This window comes from Mobula birostris, chromosome 25, assembly GCF_030028105.1.
Source record: "Mobula birostris isolate sMobBir1 chromosome 25, sMobBir1.hap1, whole genome shotgun sequence".
NCBI classification, from domain to species: Eukaryota; Metazoa; Chordata; class Chondrichthyes; order Myliobatiformes; family Myliobatidae; genus Mobula; species Mobula birostris.
Window position 1 is genome coordinate 13316232 of NC_092394.1, and position 21002 is coordinate 13337233.

The window sequence follows — 21002 nt, forward strand, 5'->3', positions numbered from 1 at the left end:
CACTGTATGTCTTCCATGTTTTTTGTCCACTGTTATTACACTTCTGTTCTATCACTGTATTTGTTGCCAGTGAACCATGGCAATGTTCTGCGGTTTACGAACAATACTTCTAAACATATCTCTTTTGAATTACTCTCACTGCAACCTGCTGCACGTAATTTCCCTTTAAGCAATGTACTTTCAAATCAACTTAATGAACTACAGATTTCATGATTTTCTATGGCACCTTTAAGTGGATGAAGGTTCATCACCGTGGCTGAGGCAGGAGAAGTGGGGGAGGGGAATTCCAATTCAGGTTGAAAAACTGAGGAATGAGACCCCCACCCTACCCAGCATCTTGTTAGCAAATGTGCAGTCTCTGGAGAACAAAGCTGAGGATCTGAAGTCAAGATTGCTGTATTGGAGGGAAATGAGAGATTGTTGTGTTCTATGTCTGATCGGGACATGGCTTACTCCCAGCATGCCAGATACAGCAATCAGACCTGAAGGCTTCTTGATTCACAGGATGGACCAAACTGCTGATCCAGAAAAGGGAAAAGGCAGAGATGACTGTTCATGAGAAACTCTCAGTGGTGCTCTGACGTGGTGGTTTTGTGAAATTTGTGTTCCTCTGACCTTGAACACCTGATGATCAAATGCTGTCCATTCTACTTACCTAGGGAGTTGTCATCTATGATCCTCACCAGAGTTTACATACCACCACCAGCCAACTATAATCAAGTGCTTGAGACACTGCATGATGCAGTCTCCAAATAAGAAACAGTCCATCCCCAAGCATTTCAAACCATAGTTGGGGACTTCAGCCAGGCTTACTTGAAGAAATCCCTGCCTAATTACCATCAGAATATAACCTGTAGCACCAGAGGTCCCAACACACTAGACCATTGTTATATTAAGATAAGGAATTCCTACCACCCCATTCCCAGACCTCTCTCAAGCCACCTCTCATCTTCCTTCGCTCCAAAGAGAAAAGCGCTAGATTTATCAACCTATCCTCATAAGACATGCTCTCCAATTCAGGCAGCAGTCTGGTAAATCTCCTCTGCACCCTCTCTAAAGTTTCCGTATCCCTCCTACAATGAGATGACCAGAAATGAGTCAGTCAATCTTTAGTCAGACTTCTTGTATTTACTATCAGTGTCAGAATGGATCCTGACAACTGAACCTTATCTCCTTACCTGCCTGTCACCCAGTCCAAACGTGCACATGCGTTGGAGCTCATCTTGAAGTTATCTTTTTATGTACACGCTGGACCCACGGTCTGTGTGAAAACACGCATCACATTCCGAACGTTACTCAAAATCCATCTCGAACCATAGGCTCTTTCTCAGGAGTATTGGCCCTTCCTCCTTGGAGCCAATCGTCTGCACAAAGCACTTCATGCAACAGGGATGCTTCTTCCCACAGCATCCCCAGCCATCTTCCTTCCTGTCCTCCCCGCAGCTCCTGCCAAAAATAAACTCGCGAACCACACTGCCTGTCACAAATCTCTCTCTGCCCAGCTTTCTGTAGAACCTTCTCCCAATTCCACCATCCTGATTGGCTGACACAACATTCCTAAGGTGAACGTTATAGCCCTTATCCTGCAGCCAAATCCAAAACATTCTAAAAGCAGAAAACACTGCTTTTACAGAACTGCTAAAATGAAATACCTACAGCATAGCAGTAGAAATCTTAACCAGGGGTTGTGTTAAAGGCCAGCTGCTCATATGACCCTTCACCTCCTGCTCCCATGGCTTCACGTGATCATGATTGGGGAGCTAAGCTTGTGCTACACCTTGTCCAAAGATGACCTACAGTCTAGTGGAGCGAAGGAGCACCTTACACCTCCTTTGGTAGAGACGTATCTCCATCCCACCACTCAAATCCTGTAATAACAAAAAAAAATCCTGGTCTACTCTTTTAAACTATTTTCTAGATGCAAAGAACACAAAGAGATATTTTATTTACGATGTATGATTTGGAAATAAATGCCTACCAGTGGGTGTTTGATGTGAATTGTTTCAACAACAATCAAGGCTAAGCAGGAAACCTCAGAGTAACACATAAATGCCAAGAGACCCCAGAAAAAATCCTGTGTTTTTGGTAGGTTAATGTCATCACCTTATGGAAATGCAAGTCTTTTGTTTAACCTCCTAGTTTGGACATGGATTTCAAATACTGATTAAGGATAAGAGAAATTAAATTTATGGAAGGATTTCTGGAGATATAGAGTCATAGGGCCCTACCGAACAGAAACAGGCCCTTTGGCCCATCTAGTCTGTGTCACACCATTAATCTCCCCAGTCCCATTGACTCGTATCCGGACTATAGACCTCCATACCCCTGCCATCCATGTATCCATCCAAATTTCTCTTACATGTTGAAATCGACCCTGCATCCACCACTTGCACTGGCAGCTCATTCAACACTCTCATCACCCTCTGAGAGAAGTTGTTCCCCCTAATGATTTCCTTAAACATTTCCCTTTTCACCCTTAACCCATGACCTCTAGTTGTCCTCACCCAACTTCAGTGGGAAAAGCCTGTTTGCATTTACCCTATATATGGCCCTCATAATTTTGTATATCCCTGTCAAACCTTCTATGTTTCAGGGAATACAGTCCTAACCTGTCCAACCTTTTCCTAGAATTTAGGTCATTAAGTCCTGGCAACACCTTTGTAAATTTTTTCTGCACTCTTTCAATCATATTGGTATTTTTCCTGTTGGTAGGTGAACAAATCTGCACACAACACTTCAAATTAGGCCTCACCAACATCTTATACCATTTCAACATCATATTCCAACTCGTGTTCTCAATACATTGATTTATGGAGGCCACTGTGCCACAAAGCTTTCTTTACAACCTATGTGATGCCACCTTCAAGGAATTATGGACCTGTATTCCCAGATCCCTCTGTTCTACTGCACTCCTCAGTGCCCTACCATTCACTGTGTAAGACCCACTCTGGGTGGTCCTCCCAGAGTGCAACACCTTGCATTTGCCTGCATTAAATTTCATCTGTCATTTTTCAGCCCATTTTTCCATCTGGTCCAAATCCCACTCTAAACTTTGATTGTTTCCTTTGCTATCCACTACACCCCTAATCTAGGTATCATCCGCAAACTTGCTGATCCAGTTTACCACATAATCATCATAATCGTTGATGTAGATGACAAACAACAAGGGACCCAGCACCCATCCCTGTGGCACACCATTAGTGACAGGCCTCGAGTCAGAGAAGCAACCATCTCCAACCAATGTCTGGTTTCTTCTGTGAAGCCAATGTTTAACCCAATTTACTACTACATCTTGAATGCCAAGTGACTGAACTTCTTGACCAATCTCCCATGTGGGATCTTGTCAAATGCCTTGCTAAAGTCCATGTAGACAACATCCACAGCCTTGCCTTCATCAGCTTCCCTGGTAACTTCTTCAAAAATCTCTGTAAGATGGGTAAGACACAACTTACCACACACAAAGCCATATTGACTATCCCTATTCAGTGCCTGTCAATCCAAATACTTATATATCTGGGGTGTATAGGGTGTCAGGGAGGGGTAGCTCCTCTGGTGGGGGAACATGTTGCATCTTTTTCAAGGCAGTTAGTCCACCTTTGGTCCCCACCTGGCACTCAGCTCTCACCTGTGGCTCCCCGTAGTTGTTTGCATGCAACAGTGGCCACACCGGGGGGCAATGGCTTCGACAAGCTGGCTAAACCAGGTGAGGGTAGCCAATGGGTCTCAAACCCTCGGTGACATAGGGAGTTGTCTATCCCAGCATGTGAAGACGGACTGAGCGGACGAGACCAATGGAAGGTTCAATGGTCAAGAAGGCGGTCTCTGCAAGTGTCGTGGAACGTGTAGAGCAGGACAAGACACAGAAGACATCCTGGTCATCCAATGCACCTAGTCCCATCTCCAACCGTCTTGACTCTGTCTTGCCACTCGATCCAGATGGGAATTGGGAAGAGAGAGTGAGGCTGACGCTGCGCAACTCTCCCTCACTTAAATCCAAATCATGCGCTAGTCTTGACACCATCATAATGGTGTCGAGGTCCTCATTGACGTCGATGATGGACGAACACAACTTATATATCTGGTCCCTTAGAATACCTTCCAATAACTTTCCCACTACTGATGTCAGGCTTACCAGCCTGTAATTTCCTGGCTTATTCTTAGAGCTTTTCTTATACAACAGAATAACATTAGCTATCCTCCAATCCTCTGGCAACTCACCTGTGGCTAAAGATGTTTTAAGTATCTCTGTTAGGGCCCCTGCAATTTCTGCACTAATCTCCCACAGGTTCCAAGGGAATGCCTTGTCAGGCCCTGTAGATCTATCCAACTTAATTTGCCTCAAGACAGCAAAACCCTCCTCCTCTGTAACCTGTATTGGGTCCATAACCTCATGGCTGCATTTCATCACATCTATAGACTCTGTATCCACCTTCTGAGTCAACATAGTTGCAAAAAAAAACATTTAAGATCTCCCCTGTCTCTTTTGGGTTGTGTAAATACAGTGAGATTACAAATTTGTGGGGCAGTGAGAAATTTATTGCAAAGGAATACCTCATCACAAGTGTGGATGTGGATGTTATAATGGATAAATATTAACACCAGGTATGTAACAAGAACTACAGCACGGAGAGTCAAAGATTGACACTGAAAATAAGTACAGAAATAAAATCTGTAACTTATTACAGTATAGGAAAATGCCATTTAATTCCAAGTTTGTTAGGTAGTCATTCACCGGCTTAAAGCAATGCTTTGCAGCTCCAGTGATCAGCAGTCGGGATTCAATTCCCATCTGTAAAGTATTTGTATGTTCTCTCCGTGACTGCATGGGTTTCCTCCGGGAGCTCCATGTTCCTTCCACATACAAACGACATACAGATTAGGGGGCATGCTATATTTGTGCTGGAAGCATGGCAACACCCGCAGGCTGCCCCCGCATATATTCGGACTGCGTTGGTTGTTGACTCAAACAATGCATGTCACTGCATGCTTTGATGTACATGTGACAAGTTTTTTGAACAAATCTTCCTTTGTTAAAATGCATAAGTATCACGCACCTCGATTTTTTGGAGATCTGCATCGCCAATTACGTAATATTTCCTGTGATTATACCTCTATGACTTTAAGCTCTTTGGTTTATCTTATGGGTCTTCTGGATAATTGGAGAAAAATGTTGATGTCCATGATCCTCTGTAAACCCTTCATTTCACCACTCAAAGTTCTGTTTTTTATTAGGTCTGTTTCCTTTTGTACATGGTACAGAGTTACAAAGATGAGGGAAAGTATGGGTGGAAAATCTTCATGGAATAATGCCTATGTACAACTGACAGAACCCAACTTAGTCTTCTCTAAAGAGAGAGTGGTGCCTGTGGAAGAGTAACTTTACTATTAGTATGCTATGCAAACAGGGTTTGATGAAATCGCAAGATAATCAGAGGTCACAATTCTAAAAAGACAATTAAAACTTAAACAATTAAAACTTAAGCAATTAAACATCACATAAAAATCCGGTAAAAACAATTAGTGTACATTAGTAGTTCAACTATTCACTACTTCATTGTTTTCTCAGCTTTCGATGAAATGAGTGGGCTTGGTGCAGTGATATCAGCTTCTCAACATCAGGCTGAATGTCACTCAGGAGTCTCAGATCCCCACTTCAGTAATTTACAGTCTGTTTTGTTACCTTTAAGGAAGTTGGATGACTGCACCAAAACCACACCCCACTAACCATGTTGTTGGAAGAGCAGTAAAGAACATCTTGACCTTTTTCCGCAGTGCAAGATAGCATTCAGAGATGTCTTTCTGCGTCCAAAAGTCTGACACAATTTCTTTTTTGGAGCTCAAAGTCATTTTGTGGTGAGATCAGTTCTAACTCCATGCTTCCTGATAATTCCTCATTACAAGTGTTCAGGAAGGGAGTTATTACCCAAACTGGAATTTGGATCGAGAGAAGATCCTGAAATCTCTCTGACATGTCTTTATGTAGCTCATCCAGGTAGGCACCGTATACTTGAAGATCATCATCTTGTGTTCTGTCTCTTTCAACTCAGAGAGGTTTGGTAAATGGCAAGGATCCTGAAGGCCAACGTTGCATTTAAATACAGTTAACTTGATTAGAAATATGGAGGTGACTGATTTGACTCTGGTAAGATTCACATCATTTTCTTGAAATTGAAGATTTTCATTAAACAGTGCGAATAATTCTGACAAATAAGCAATGCCATGCATAATATTCTTGAGATGATTACTGAACGAAGAATTTGAGTCTTTGAAGAACTTTATCACTTTCAAAACTCACATCAAAGTATCTCAAGCAGTTTCCTTTTGAGAACCATCTGACCTCTGCAACCACAAGCATTCAAACTGCTCATCACCCTTATACAAAGCTCTCAAAATAGTTGAGAGTTGAGAGCATGATTTGTGCAGCTGATCACTTGGGTTTTTTGCAACAAGATGCTGTCTGTGAATGGTAAATATGTTAGATACAGCTTTTTTTCAAGAAAGTAATGACATGTGGTATCCTGTCACTGTGGTGTCCCATCTGTTGCACAAGCAAGATTGCTGGTAAGCAGAATGTCTTTCTCTTTGAAAAACTGCTTAACAACCAAAATATTGACTACTCTTCATATCTGTTTCTAGTTCCTTTTCAAACAGCATCTCTTGAAACATGTTTTCATCTTTTATGAAGCAACCATAACCAAGGAGCAAAGATTTGTTGCCTGACAAAGCTGACTCATCCAACCGCAGGGCAAATTCTGTTGTTCTAAGTATGTTGCTCAATGTTTTCCACATTCTCAGACAATTTATCTATTCGTCTTTGAACAGAGTTGTCACTGCATGGAATCACAATTCACTGTTTTGTTGTGAAGAGCTGGCAAACGTTTTGAAGTGTTTGCCGTTTCTGAAAGTTTTCACAAAGCAAGTGAAAATGAGCTAAATTATTGTTTTCTTTATCAGAGTGTATTCTCTTCAAATGCTCAAGGAGCTGGACAATTTCAGTGCCTCATTTAAAAAAAACCTTTTCACACCACAGGCACATTGGCTGCTGTTCGTTGCTTGGTGCTGAAATAAATCCGTATTTCAGATACTCCACACTACACTGTCTGCACTTCTTTTTCATTTAGTCTGCATCTGCGATTTTGCTTATGGATTAATGACCACAGTCAATCATCTATTGTTTGGAAGTCCAACATCAAATGCTGCAACCGAAAAAGGGATTAAGTTATGATGTCATTGTAGCTGACAGAAAACTTGACCCTCTGCCCGAAGGTACTTAAGCAGGGCAACTATGTCTCGGTTGAGCCATGGACTAGAGAAACATGGTCAAGACCATTTGAAAGGCAGATTCTGAACTTTACCGTATTGAATGCCATATATTAATTCACAGGAACTGCGTCATTTTATCATTAGAGCATGGAAATTGTACTAGCTAACACAGTACTACTGTAGAGGACAACAATAATGCGCAGGCCAGACCCAGAAATAACACAATTTCTTCAGTCCAGATTTCCCATGATATGCCAGATACAGAAGTGTCACATTGCTTTTCAACAACTATAACGTGCTTCAAGCAAAGTCCTGGAGAATACTGAGTTATTTATTTAGAAATACAGCATAGAATAAGCCCTTCCAGCTCTTTGAACCACATCGCCCAGCAACACCCACCATCCTACAACAGCCTTGATTTAACTCTAACCAAATCATGGAACAATTTACAATGACCAATTACCCTACCCAGTACATCTCTGGATTGTGGGAGGAAACCAGAGCACCCGGAAAAAACCTACACATTCCATGGGAAGGATATGCATAGATTCCTCACAAAGGACGCTGGGATCGAACTCTGAACTCTGATGCCCCAAGCTGTAATAGCGCTACACTAACGTGGCACGCAAATAATAACAGCATAGTAACAGGCCTATCTGGCCTAACAAACCCAATTATTCTCAGGCAGCCAATTAACCTACTAACCTGTATGCCCTTGAAACGTGGGAGGAAACTGGAGCACCCAGAGGAAACCCACGTGGTCACAGAGGGAATGTCAAATCACTTTACAGACAGTGGCAGTAATCAAACCCATGTTGTTGGTGATGTAATAGCATCACGCTACTGGATTAGCAACAGATGGGGTGATTATTGCTTCGCCTAAGAAGGCAGTGGAGGCCAATTCTCTGGATTCTTTCAAGAAAGAGTTGGATAGAGCTCTTAAAGATGGCGGAGTCAAGGGATATGGGGAAAAGGCAGGAACAGGGTACTGATTGTGGATAATCAGCCACGATCACAGTGAATGGCGGTGCTGGCTCAAAGGGCCGAATGGCCTACTCCTGCACCTATTGTCTATTACGAGGCACTGAGCACTAATAAGTAATTCATTTCTTAAATTAGCTCTGTCATCCTTTAGGTGCACCCCCCCTCCCCCCGGTTGATACCACCAATTTTGGAAACCACTGATCTAGAGGCACAGCAAAGGGATAGATCATTCAGCTCACAACAACCAGGCTGAGAAGTAAGGACCTAGCTGGATTACTTACATCCTCCTGCACTTGGCCCATAGCCTACCGTGCTGAGGTGATACAAGTGTTTGTCTGCATACTTCTCAAATTCTGTCAGTGTCTTCGTGACTCTCTGGCAGTGTATTCCAGAAACTCATCACTTTTAGGGTGTAAGAAAGGTCTCCCTCAGATCCCCTTTAAGTCTCTTACCCATTGTTGTTGTTGTTGTTCCTCCCCGTGCCTTGTGGCACCTCGGGCGGAAACCTTGCTGTCTCTTTAGCATTTTACTCTTTTTTACGAGGCCGAGTTGCTCGCTCGATGCTCAACCCAGCACAAATGGAAAGCATGCAAGGGGCCAGCCAGGCTTCAGCCCATTATTCTACATTTGTGCCCTTTCGTGTTTTCTACCTCTTATATGAGGTAATGTTTCTTGCAGTTTAACCTATGGTTTATACGAGGGGTGATTGATAAGTTTGTGGCCTAAGGTAGAAGGAGTCAATTTTACAAAAACCTATCACATTTATTTTTCCTACATGTACACACTTAGTCCAGCGGTCGTGAAGCATATGGATCCCTTCTTTGTGGAAGTGGTCCACAGCAGGGGTGATTGATAAGTTCGTGGCCTAAGGTAGAAGGAGATGAATTATTAACTACAAACTTTCTGCATTTTCACTCAAAGAGTTGAACTGCAGGTGCATGTAACGAGAGCTGTGTAACTCATCGCCTTCTACCTTAGGCCACAAACTTATCAATCACCCCTCATATATCTCAATCACAAGTCCTTTTGACCTCCTCCGCTCCAAGAAAAGTGGACCTAACCCTCCATCCCAGGCAATGCCGTGGGGAACTTCCTCTGCACCTTCGCCTTTCCTGTCACTTCTTGCCAACCATATGGTGATCACAGCCAGAACGCAGTTTCAACTGATGTCCCACCAAAGTTCTAAAGTTGAAGCATCACCTCTCTGCTTTTACATTCAGTGCTGTCTTATGAAGACCAGTATCCCCTATGCCCTCTTAACTGTGTTATCCACCTGTGCTGCAACCTTCAAGGACTTTAAGGCCTGCACACAAAATCTATTCAAAGTTCGAGACACAAATGATTCCTACAACAGTGCTGATTAAGGGTCTTGGCTCAAAACGTCATTTGTTTACTTCCCTTCATAGATGCTGCCTGACCTGTTGAGTTCCTCCAGCCTTTTGTGTATGTAGATCTGTTCAAGGTTGCTTGGCTGCTTACTTAATCCATCATAGGCAACTGCAGCTATACATTACACCTAGTGGTCCCTTTATTAGATACCTCCTGTACCTAATAAAGTGTCCACTGAATGGACGTTCATGGTCTTTGTTGCTGTAGCCCACACACTTCAAAGTTTGATGTGTTTTGCATTGAGAGATGCTCTTCTGTAACACGTGGTCGGCTTACCGTCACCTTCCTGTCTGCTTGAAACAGTTTGGCCATTCTCCTCTAACCTCCTTTATTAGCAAGGCATTTTCACCCAGAGAAATGCCACTCACCAGATGTTTTTTGTTTTTTTGCATTATTCTCTGTAAACTCTGGAGATTGCTGTGTGCAAAAATCCCAGGAGATCAGCAATTTCTGAAATACTGAAACCACCCCGTCTAGCTTCAACAATCATTCCACGGTCAAAGTCAGTTAGAACACATTTCTTCCCTATTCTGATATCTGGTCCGAACAACAGCTGAACCTCTTGACCATGTCTGCATGCTTTTATGCATAAAGTTGCTGCCACATGATTGGCTGATTAGACATCTGCATTAATGAACAGTTGTACCTAATAAAGTGGCCACTGAGTGTGTATTTTATGGCCAATCTCTCCCGAAGGATGACTATCGGGTGATTATCCTCTCCTACAATGGTTTCCCATTTTTCTGTGAGCTTATTGCTGGAGATCAGCACACTATAATGAAAGCCAGGCCAATACAAGGAGTTTACAATTGGCATCTTTAAAGTGAGCTGCAGATGCTGGAATCTGGAGGAACTCAGTGGGTCAGGCTGCACCTGGGGAGGGAAATGGATGGTTAGACATTTTTTGGTTGGAGACCCTTCAGCCGGATTGAAAGATGAGGGGAGATAGCCAATATAAAAGGGTAGAGCAAGGGACAAGTTTTAAAAGGAACCTTGTGTGACCACATGAGCACAGTTTTATTGCCTGTGGTTTTAGGAAGCCTTTGATACTTACAAATTCCCAACACCTACACTGCCTCATTCTGCTTGGCTGAAGGAAAAGTAGGTCTGTCTAGGGTTAGAGAACTGCTTGTGTGTATGTGGGTCGGTGAGTGGGAGGGAGATACGCGGCTTGTTTTATTGTTACTGTTGCTCGAGTCTTCTGAGAACGTGATGGGTATGCTATATGTGGCAATGCTTGTGGGCTGCCCCCAGCACACCCTTATAGATTGTATTGGTTGTTAATGCAAACGATACATTTCACTGTGTGTTTTGGTGAGCTTGTGATAAATAACTGAATCTGAATCTGAATTTAAATGTGGACAGATCACAGTAGTAATCACTGACTGACTCTCCATTGCCTTATATATGGTATCTATTCTTTTCAAAAAAAGTATTGTCCCCTTGTATGATCTGAGGGAAATGGCCAAAAATTTCTTTCAATTCAGAACTGTAGGTAAAGGAATGAAACTCTTCAATTAACCAATCATTTCTTTACTTCTGCATTCACCCAAGACAGAATGATAAATGGAGTCTTGCTAAACTTCATCAGACAACAGCAGAATGTTTATCATTGGGGTGGTGGCAAGATGGGTTAAGGCAGCAGTCAATTCTGGGGTTATTGAAGAGTGTGTTCTTAACACTGGTCTATTATTAACCAAGAAAACTTGAGGTCATGTTAGCAAAGCTGGTTCTGGTATCTCTGTGTATAAATAGGTGATGAGTAATTAACCAGCACGTTATTCAACTTTCAAGTGTTTAATACAGATTGTACAGCTAGGTTTACAGTGGTTAGGGCACTGTTTTGCTAAGCTGTCTTAAATATTGATAATTAAACCCCAATTTCCAGTGTAATACACACAAAATGATGGAGGAACTCGGCAAATCAGGCAACATCTATGGGAAGGAATAAACAGTCAGCATTTTGGGCTGAGACCCTTCATCGGGACTAGAAAGGAAGGGGCAAGAAGCTAGAATAAGATGGGGGAAAGAGAAGGAGTATAATTTAGAAAGTGATAGGTACAGCCAGGTGAAGGGGAAGATAGGTGGGTGGGGGAGAGAGGATGAAGTAAGAAGCTGGGTGGTGATTGTGGAAAAGGCTGAAGGAGAGGGAATCAGATAGGAGAGGAGAGTGGACCATGGGAGAAAGGGAAAGAGGAGAGCAGCAGAGTGAGGAAATAGGCAGCTGAGGGGAGAAGAGGTAAGAGGGGAGCCAGAATGGAGAATGGAAAATGAGAGAAAGGAGAGGACGGTGAAATTAGCAGGTTAGAGTAATCCAGTCAGAATATGGGGTATTACTCCTCCAAGCTGACTCTATGAACCACAATCTCCAGTTTTCTCTTCAAGTTTCAATCAATGAATCATACTAGTTGATAATCTATCAGAAACTGTGTCCTCTGTTACTACTGACATTCCTTATCACCTGTCAGATTAAAGCAATCCAATATTTCTAATGACTCATCCTTCAACATGATCAGGTACTTCTGACTTATACTCCGGTAGACAGCAGAGCTCACCAGTAAATGCGTGGATACATTGCTACCATCTTCTTAATCATTGCACTACACATGATAGTTGTTTATCTGTACCATTTGGTGGAAGTAGGGAGTTGCTTATGTCTATACAACCCTATCCAAGAAGGGACTGGACGTGAACGTATTTTTGTACGTCCAATCCCCTGGTAACATCTTTCAGTACCAATCACCCAGGGCAGGCAAGTTTCAGCTACGATGAATCACAACAGGAGGACAAATGGCACAACAGCAACATGCAATCTAGCCTAAAGATCTAAATGTTCATATCTACAAATGCCAAATTTACTCAGTATTATCTGTTTAATCCAAGTTCTTCGGCCATGGTTACTTACAAAAAAGGAAGAAAATCTGTGCTCTCCCTCTATGCCACACTATTGATTTATCTGAGACTTTGATGCCAAATATCACAAAAGTCTGAGAATATTTCCTCACCTAAAATTAAATCTATTTTCCTCCATTTAATATGAAACTTCTAAAAAAAAATTCTCAGTACTGGCTGGCACTGAATTATTATTGCACATATTCTTCATTACCAACTGTTGCGACACTTACTTCAGGTTGAACCAATGTCAACAGACTGTACAACTGTAAACAAAAGCCCAAATTTTAAAAAGGAGGCAGCTCTGTATAAACTACAATGGGAAGGCAGATAACTTTATCAGCTTTATCCATTTCTATGCACAAAAGCACATTCTTCTCAGTTGCTAAGCGCATTTCTGTACCTCCGACATCCGAGATAAGAGGGGAGTTCATAGAAAACTAGTAAACTTCATCCCTGAAACTAAATACCAATCCCCTTTACAGTTGGTCAACACTAAAATTCTTTGCAACACACTCATAATGCTGGAAGAACTCAGCAGGTCAGGCAGCATCTATGGAAAAGAGTAATCAGTTGCTGCTTTGGGCTGAGACTCTGCTTCAGGACTGGAAGGGAAGGGGAGAAGTCAGAGTAAGGTGGGGACAGGTTAGGAAGAAGTACAAGGTGGCAGGTGATAGGTGAAATCAGGAGAGGGGGAGGGGTGCACCTGCCACTTTGTACTTCTTCCTCCCCTCCCCTCACCTTCTTACTCCAGAAAGCGTTCGATAAGGTGCTGCATAAAAAACTTGGGATTGGACAGGCTAGATGCAGGATGATTGTTCCCGATGTTGGGGAAGTCCAGAACGAGGAGTCACAGTTTGAGGATAAAGGGGAAGCCTTTTAGGACCGAGATTAGGAAAAACTTCTTCACACAGAGAGTGGTGAATCTGTGGAATTCTCTGCCACAGGAAACAGTTGAGGCCAGTTCATTGGCTATACTTAAGAGGGAGTTAGATATGGCCCTTGTGGCTAAAGGGATCGGGGGGTATGGAGGGAAGGCTGGTGCAGTGTTCTGAGTTCGATGATCAGCCATGATCATACTGAATGGCGGTGCAGGCTCGAAGGGCCGAATGGCCTACTCCTGCACCTATTTTCTATGTTTCTATGTTATCCATCAGATAATGTTGCATAGAGTTGGGGGTGATGTATTAGCATGGGTAGAAGATTGGTTAACTGATAGGAAGCAGGTTGTAGGTATACATGGGTGTTTCTCTGGTTGGCAATCAATGGTGAGCGGTTTGGTGCTGAGCCCACAACTGTTCACGATATACATTAACAATTTGGAAGAATGGACCAAATGTAGCGTACCTAAGTTTGCTGATGATACTACATTGAGTCGAAAAGCAAATTGTGCAGAAGATATGGAGAGTCTGCAGTGAGATATAGATAGGTTAACTGAGTGGGCAAGTGTCTGGCAGATGGAGTACAATGTTGGTAAATGCAAGGTCATCCACTTTGGAAGGAAAAGTGGAAGAGCTGATTATTGAAATGGTAAAAATATTGCCACCGTGCAGAGGAACTTGGGAGTGCTTCTGCATGAATCACAAAAGGTTGTTTTGCAGGCGCAGCAGGCTATAAAGAAGGCAAATGGAAAGTTGGCTTTCATTGCTGGAGGGATTGAATTTAAGAGCAGGGAGGTTATGCTGCAGCTGTGTAGGGTGAGGCTGCACCTGGAGTACTGCATGCAGTTCTGGTCTCCTTACTTGAGGAAGGATATATTAGCTTTGGAGACAGTGCAGTGGAGGTTCATCAGGTTGATCCCAGAGATGAGGGGGTTATCATCACTGGAGTCGCCTGGGTCTGCACTCTCTGGAATTCAGAAGAATGAGAGGAGATCTTATAGAAACATGTAAAATTATGAAAGGGACAGGTAAGATAGAGGCAGGAAAGTTGTTTCCACTGGTAGGTGAGACTAGAACTAGGGGACATAGCCTCAGGATTTAGGGGAATAGATTTAGGATGGAGATGAAGAGGAACTGCTTTTCCCAAAGAGTAGTGAATCTGTGGAATTTTCTGCCCAATGGAGCAGTGGAGGCTACCTCAGTAAATATATTTAAGACAAGGTTAGATAGATGTTTGCATAGTAGGGGAATTAAGGTTATGGGGGAAAGGCAGGTAGGTGGAGATGAGTCCATGGTCAAATCAGCTAAAATCTTATTGAATGGCAGAGCAGGCTCAAAGGGCCAGATGGCATACTCCTGCTTCTATTTCATATGTTCTTATGTAGTCTGACTGCTCCCCTTCCTTTCCAGTCCTGAAGAAGGATCTCAGCCTGAAATGTTGACTGTTTACTCTTTTCCATAGATGCTACCGGACCTGCTGTGTTCCTCCAGTATTTTATGCGTGTTGCAAAAAAATTCCAGCATCAGCAGATTTCCTTGTGTTTGTGATTCTATTAAAATTCTTTCCACTGTATTATTAGAAACTACACCTGAGGCTCAAGACTGATAAAACTGTCCCTACCTGAATTGCAAACTAATTACCTCCATTTTGAAAATGTTTTAAAGAAGGAATGAGAACTTTACCCAATTCCTGGTTATTTATCTTAAGATTTATACCATATTGAAATTTTATGCTGTATCACAATGGAAGCGAAATGAATAGGCATGATCACATGATAAATGCATAAGCATTAAGAGGAAGTAGCTAACTTATTTGGGTAACAGTTTGAGCTGGTGAGCAGTATTGGACCAGCCCACACCCACACATCGGATCTCATGATATCTTGACACAACTAGTATATGATAAATATACACTTTGCAACTCAGCAAAGATTTTTTAAAATGCAGAACTAATTAGCTTTTAGCTACAGGAAACAAGGATCATCAAAGTAAAGAAAAAGACCAAAAGAAACCTGTTCAATAAGTTTATCATAAAGTCATATTTCACGGCATGGAAGGAGGCCAGACAACTGTAGTTCTAATTGTGCGACTGTATCTCTAGTTGTAGTTGTAGGCTGCAGAGTGTGGCAGACCCAGCTTACTCCACCATGGGCACAAGCCATCCCACCATCAGGGGCATTTTCAAAGGGCAATGCCTCAAGAAGGTGGCATCCATTATTAAGTACCCTCGCCATCCGGGACATTACTACCAGCAAGGAGATGCAAGAGCCTGAACACTTTAGGAACAGCTTCTTCCCTTCCACCATCAGACTAATCCATAAACACCACCTTGCTATTATATCACTTTTTGCATTAATTATTTTTTGTAACTTGCAATCTTTTTATGACTGGCACTACCTTCATCATCATTAGGTGCCATGTTGTAAGACGCAGGCGATCATTGTCTTGACCGTGATTGCTCTTGGTATTTTTTTTTCTAAAGAAGTGGTTTGAGATTGCCTTCTTCTGGGCAGCGTCTGCCTGGCATCAGTGGTTTCATAACCAGGACTTTTGATATTCACCAGCTGCTCATACAACCATCCACCACCTGCTCCCATGGCTTCACGTGACCCTGATCAGGTGGGTTGGGAGCTAAGCAGGGGAGAGAAGGAGTGCCTTGCACCTCCTTTGGTAGAGATGTATTTCCACCCTGTCAGGCACTATACCTCTGCCATAAAATAACAGATTTCACAACATACAGTACTGTGCAAAAATATTTGGTGCATACACTATATATAGCTAGGGTGCCTAAGACTTTTGCACAGTAGTGTAGTAATTTTATGTATTGCACTGTACTGGTGCCGCAAAAAAAAAAACTAATTTCATGACATATGTAAGTGATGATAAACCTGATTCTGATATGGGTCTCTATTGTGGACTGAGAGTGGGAAGGGGACAGGGAGAGGGGAATTGTGATTGGGAAAAAGGGGAGAGGGGAATTGTGATTGGGAAAAGGGGAAGGGAGAGGGGAGGGAGCAGAAAGCACCAGAGAGACATTCTGTAATGATCAATAAATCAATTGTTTGGAATCAAATGACCTTGCCTGGTGTCTCTGGGCTGGGTGTGCCCTCCCCCACCCATGGCATTCCTTCTCTGCCACTTGTCCCACACCCCTCCCACTGCACTCCACCCTCACCATTCTCAATATCCTTTATTTACAAACTCTCTTCTCCACTCCATGTTGACAAATACAGTACTGTGCAAAAGCCTTAGATATATATACATATATGTCCCTTAGACTATTGCACAGTACTGTAAGAGCTGGTGTTATCTACGACATAGAGCTGTTCTAATAATATTTATACAATGTGGCAGGAATGGAAGCCCAATCTTATAGCTGGTGCTGTAAAGCAATTGTACTAATCGCTACGCTACTGTGTCGTAACTGACAGAGATGCAGAGGTTTCAAACCAGGATCTCAGCAGCTCCAACACCATCCCATCCTCCGCTATCCCAGACTAAGAAAAAACAGAATCAGGATCTTTGCAGGCTGGTGAAATGCACCCTGCATTGTCAGTTGCAGGAGGAGTGGATGTGAACCCCAGACGCCTGGTTTTAAAAGGATATTGACCCCAAATCAGATAGCTTCATGGTCGTACTGCACATTCACACAGAGAGATGCCTACTTTAAACAGCAAAGGTTGAAACGTCCCATTACAGCAGAATGAAATCCCACAGGAGCCCTTCAGTATCTGGTGCTGTAACTACTCATAGGTAATAAGGGACACTATTCCTTTAATTGCCACCCACATGCAAGGAAAGAAATTATTCCATATGACATAGGCAACCCATAGCAAAATAATTATTTGACTTTTCAATAAGCCATCCATGGGTAAGGTGAGACAATCTCCATTTAAATAGTCACACATATTCTCAGTATGTGATGAGAAAAAGAAGAACACTTTGTGATACTTGGCATTCAATTATACAGATTGTCTTGTTAAATGGAAAGATTTCCACCTACTTGGGACATTGATGCTGCATAACATCCTGAGACATCTGTGGAGAAATATTCAGTTTCACAACATGCTACAAAAAGGATATTAGGTGAGACAACCAAAAACACGGTCAAAGATGCAAAAATATCAGCAGATGTTGGAGATCCAAAGCAACACACATAAAATGCTGGAAGAACTCAACAGGTCAGGCAGCATCCATGGAAAAAAGTAAACAAACGATGTTTCCGGCTGAGACCCTTCATCAGGACTGGAGGGAAAAGATGAGAAGTCAGAATAAGAAGGTGGGGGGAGGGGAGGAAGAAGTACAAGGTGGTAGGTGATAGGTGAAACCAGGAGGGGGGAGGGGTGAAGTTAAGAGCTGGGAAGTCCATTGGTGAAAGAGGTAAAGGACTGGAGAAGGAGGATTCTGATATGAGATTCCATGCGACGGCCATGGAAGAAAGGGAAGGGGAAGGACCACCAGGGGGAGGTGATGGGCAGGTAAGGAGATTTGAGAGAGGGAAAAGGGGATGGGGAATGGTGATGGGCGGTGGGTGGGCATTACCAGCAGTTTGGGAAATCGATGTTCATGCTATCAGGTTGGCGGCTACCCAGATGGAATATGAGGTGTTACTCCTCTGACCTGAATATGGCCTCATCACGGCAGTAGAGGAGGCCACGGACTGACATGTTGGAATGAGAATGGAAAGTGGAATTAAAATGGGCGACCACTGGGAAATCCTGCTTTTTCCGGCTGATGCAGTGCAGGTGCTCGGCTAAGCGGTCTCCCAATCTACAGCAGGCCACACTGGGAGCACCAGATACAGTAGATGACCCCAACAATCTCACAGGTGAGGTACCACCTCACCTGGAAGGACTGTGTGGGGTCCTGAATGGTAGTGAGGGAGAAAGTGTAGGGGCAGGTTCAGCAGTTGTTCCGTTTGCAAGGATAAGTGCCAGGAGAAAGTTCAATGGAGAGGGATAAGTGGATAAGGGAGTCGCATAGGGAGTGATCCCTGCGGAAAGCAGGAAGTTCGGCGGGGGGGGAGAGGGAAAGATGTGCTTGATGGTGGGGTCCCGTTGGAGATGGCAGAATCTACGGAGAATTATGTGCTGGTGGATGCAGAGGCAGGTGGGGTGGTAGGTGAGGACAAGAGGAACCCTATCCCTGGTGGGGTAACAGGAATATGGGGTGAAGGCAGACGTGCACGAAATGCAGAGATGAGGTTGAAGGCAGCATGATTGTGGAGGAAGGAAAGCCCCTTTCTTTGAAGAAGGAAGCCATCTCCTTAGTTCTAGAAATTGGAAGCATACAGGTCCAGGAGGATTTATAAGGGGTAACTATAATAGAACAATCAAGATATTGCAAATGGGTGTTCAGAAAGCAAACTGACAATCACTAAAATATTTTTGTACTTTTTGTGACATTGATTGAAGAATAGGTATTAGTGCTAGGACACTGGAGAATAACTTCTTAGCGCTTTTTCAAAATCAAGTTTGCCATGGAATCTCTCCATTCACCACGCACCACTTCAATTTAATGTGCAAACAATGACTGGCACTTCTAACACTATGGCATTCCTTCCACAATGCAGGACTCCTCACAAATACATAAAGACACATACAATAAGCAAAGGCACCACAGTTTGCAACACAGTATACACAACACACGTGTACACAAATTTAACTCACTCATTAATATTGTTACTTGCATTTCCAATCTCCCTCTTGACGCCAATCCCCATATTACCATTGATAATTCCCATTGAGTGGAAGTAAAAGGAGCCTTTTCTGGTTGGCCGCCAGTGACTAGTGGTGCTCCACAGACGTCAGTGTTGGGAGCAATTTTGAGGAAATGGAGAAGCTACAGAATGACTTGGATAGATAAGAAGAATGCGCAAAGAAGTGGTAGATGGAATACAGTGTCAGGAAGTGTATGGTTATGCACTTAGGACGAAGAAATGAAAGGGTTGACTATTTTCTAAATGGAGAGAAAATACAAAATTCTGATTTGCAGGTTGAGTTTGTGATGAGGAAGGCAAATGTGATGTTAGCAGTCATTCCGAGAGGACTAGAATATAAAAGCAAGGATGTAATGTTGAGACTTTATAAAGCACTGGTGAGGCTTCACTTGAAGTATTGTGAGAAGTTTTGGGCCCCATCTTAGAAAGGATGTGCTGAAACTGGAGAGGGGTCAAAGGGGATTCATAGAAATGATTCCAGGTTTGAACGGCTTGTCATATGAAGAGTGCTTGATGACTCTGGGTCTGTATTCACTGGAACTCAGAAGAATGAGACGTGACCTCATTGAAACCTATCGAATGGTGAAAGGCCTTGATAGAGTAGAGAGCATGTTTCCTATGGCGGGAAAGTCTAAGTCCAGAGAACACTGCTTCAGGATAAAGGGTCGTCCTTTTGGAATGGAGATGAGGAGGGATTTCCTCCTCACCAGAGGGTAGTAAATCTGTGGAGTTCTTTGCCACAGGCAGCTGTGGAGGCTAAGTCTGTATGTATAGTTAAGGTACAAGTTGATGGATTCTTGATTGGTCAGAGCATGAAGGAATACAGGGAGAGCGCAAGAGATTGGGGCTGAGAGGAAAAATGGATCAGCCACGATGAAATGGTGGAGCAGACTCGACAAGCTAAATGGCCTAATTCTGCTCCTATGTCTTATGTTCCCTATCCCTTACTGCTTCTTAGCTCCAGCCAGAGTGATACTACATCTTAAATTTCTGAGTCAATATCTTTTCACATCAGCTTTCATCCTAAAACCCATCAAAACCAAATCTCTGCAACACACACAAAATGCCGGAGGAACTCGGCAGGCCTACAGCATCTATGGAAAAGAGTACAGTTGACATTTTGGGCTATGATCCTTTATCAAGACTAGAAAAAAAGATGAGGATACCCAACTCTCTTTTCTGTTGGTTAGCCACTCCCCATCCAAGCCCTACCCCCAATTTTGTGTGCTTATCTTGTGCTGTGTCTTCTTACATAACACTTTATCAAGTGGATTCTGAAAATCCACAAACTGACTCATTCCATTGGTTTTCCTTTATCCAAACTGTATGTTCCACCCTCAAAAAGCTCCCACAAGTTTCTCAACTAACACTTCTCTTTCGCAAAACTATGTTGACTTTACTCAATTGAATTAAGACATTTCCAAATGTCCTGTGATTACCTCCCAGGTAATATATTCCAGTATTTACCGAATGACAAATGCTAGATTAATTGGTCCATTTCAGTCCAATTGGTCCAAGTCTCGTTCATTTCTTGTGTTGAGCTAGTGTCGGTTGCCACCTCACTGACGGGATGAGTGCTTTGGCCGCTGCTCTACTCTCCCTACACCCGTTGCTAGGCATAGCTCAAATGCCATCTATAAACTTGCTGATGATACAACCACTGTTGGCAGTATTTCAGATGGTAACGAAAGGGCATGCAGGAGCAAGCTATACCAGTTATTTGAGCGGTGTGGCAACAATAAACTTGCACTCAACATCAGCAAACAAGAGCTGATTGTGGACTTCAGGCAGGGTGAGACAAGGGAACACAAACCAATCCTCAGAGCAATCAGAAGTGGAGAGAGTGAGCAATTTCAAGTTCCTGGTTGTCAATA

The 21002-nt window shown here is 43.0% G+C and overlaps 1 protein-coding gene across 1 annotated transcript in view; it reads left to right on the forward strand.

Annotated features, from left to right (window-relative positions):
• LOC140187802 (kinase suppressor of Ras 1-like) overlaps positions 1-21002 on the forward strand; it is a 548168-nt gene that overhangs the window by 456299 nt on the left and 70867 nt on the right. The gene's annotated exons all lie outside the window — the stretch shown is intronic.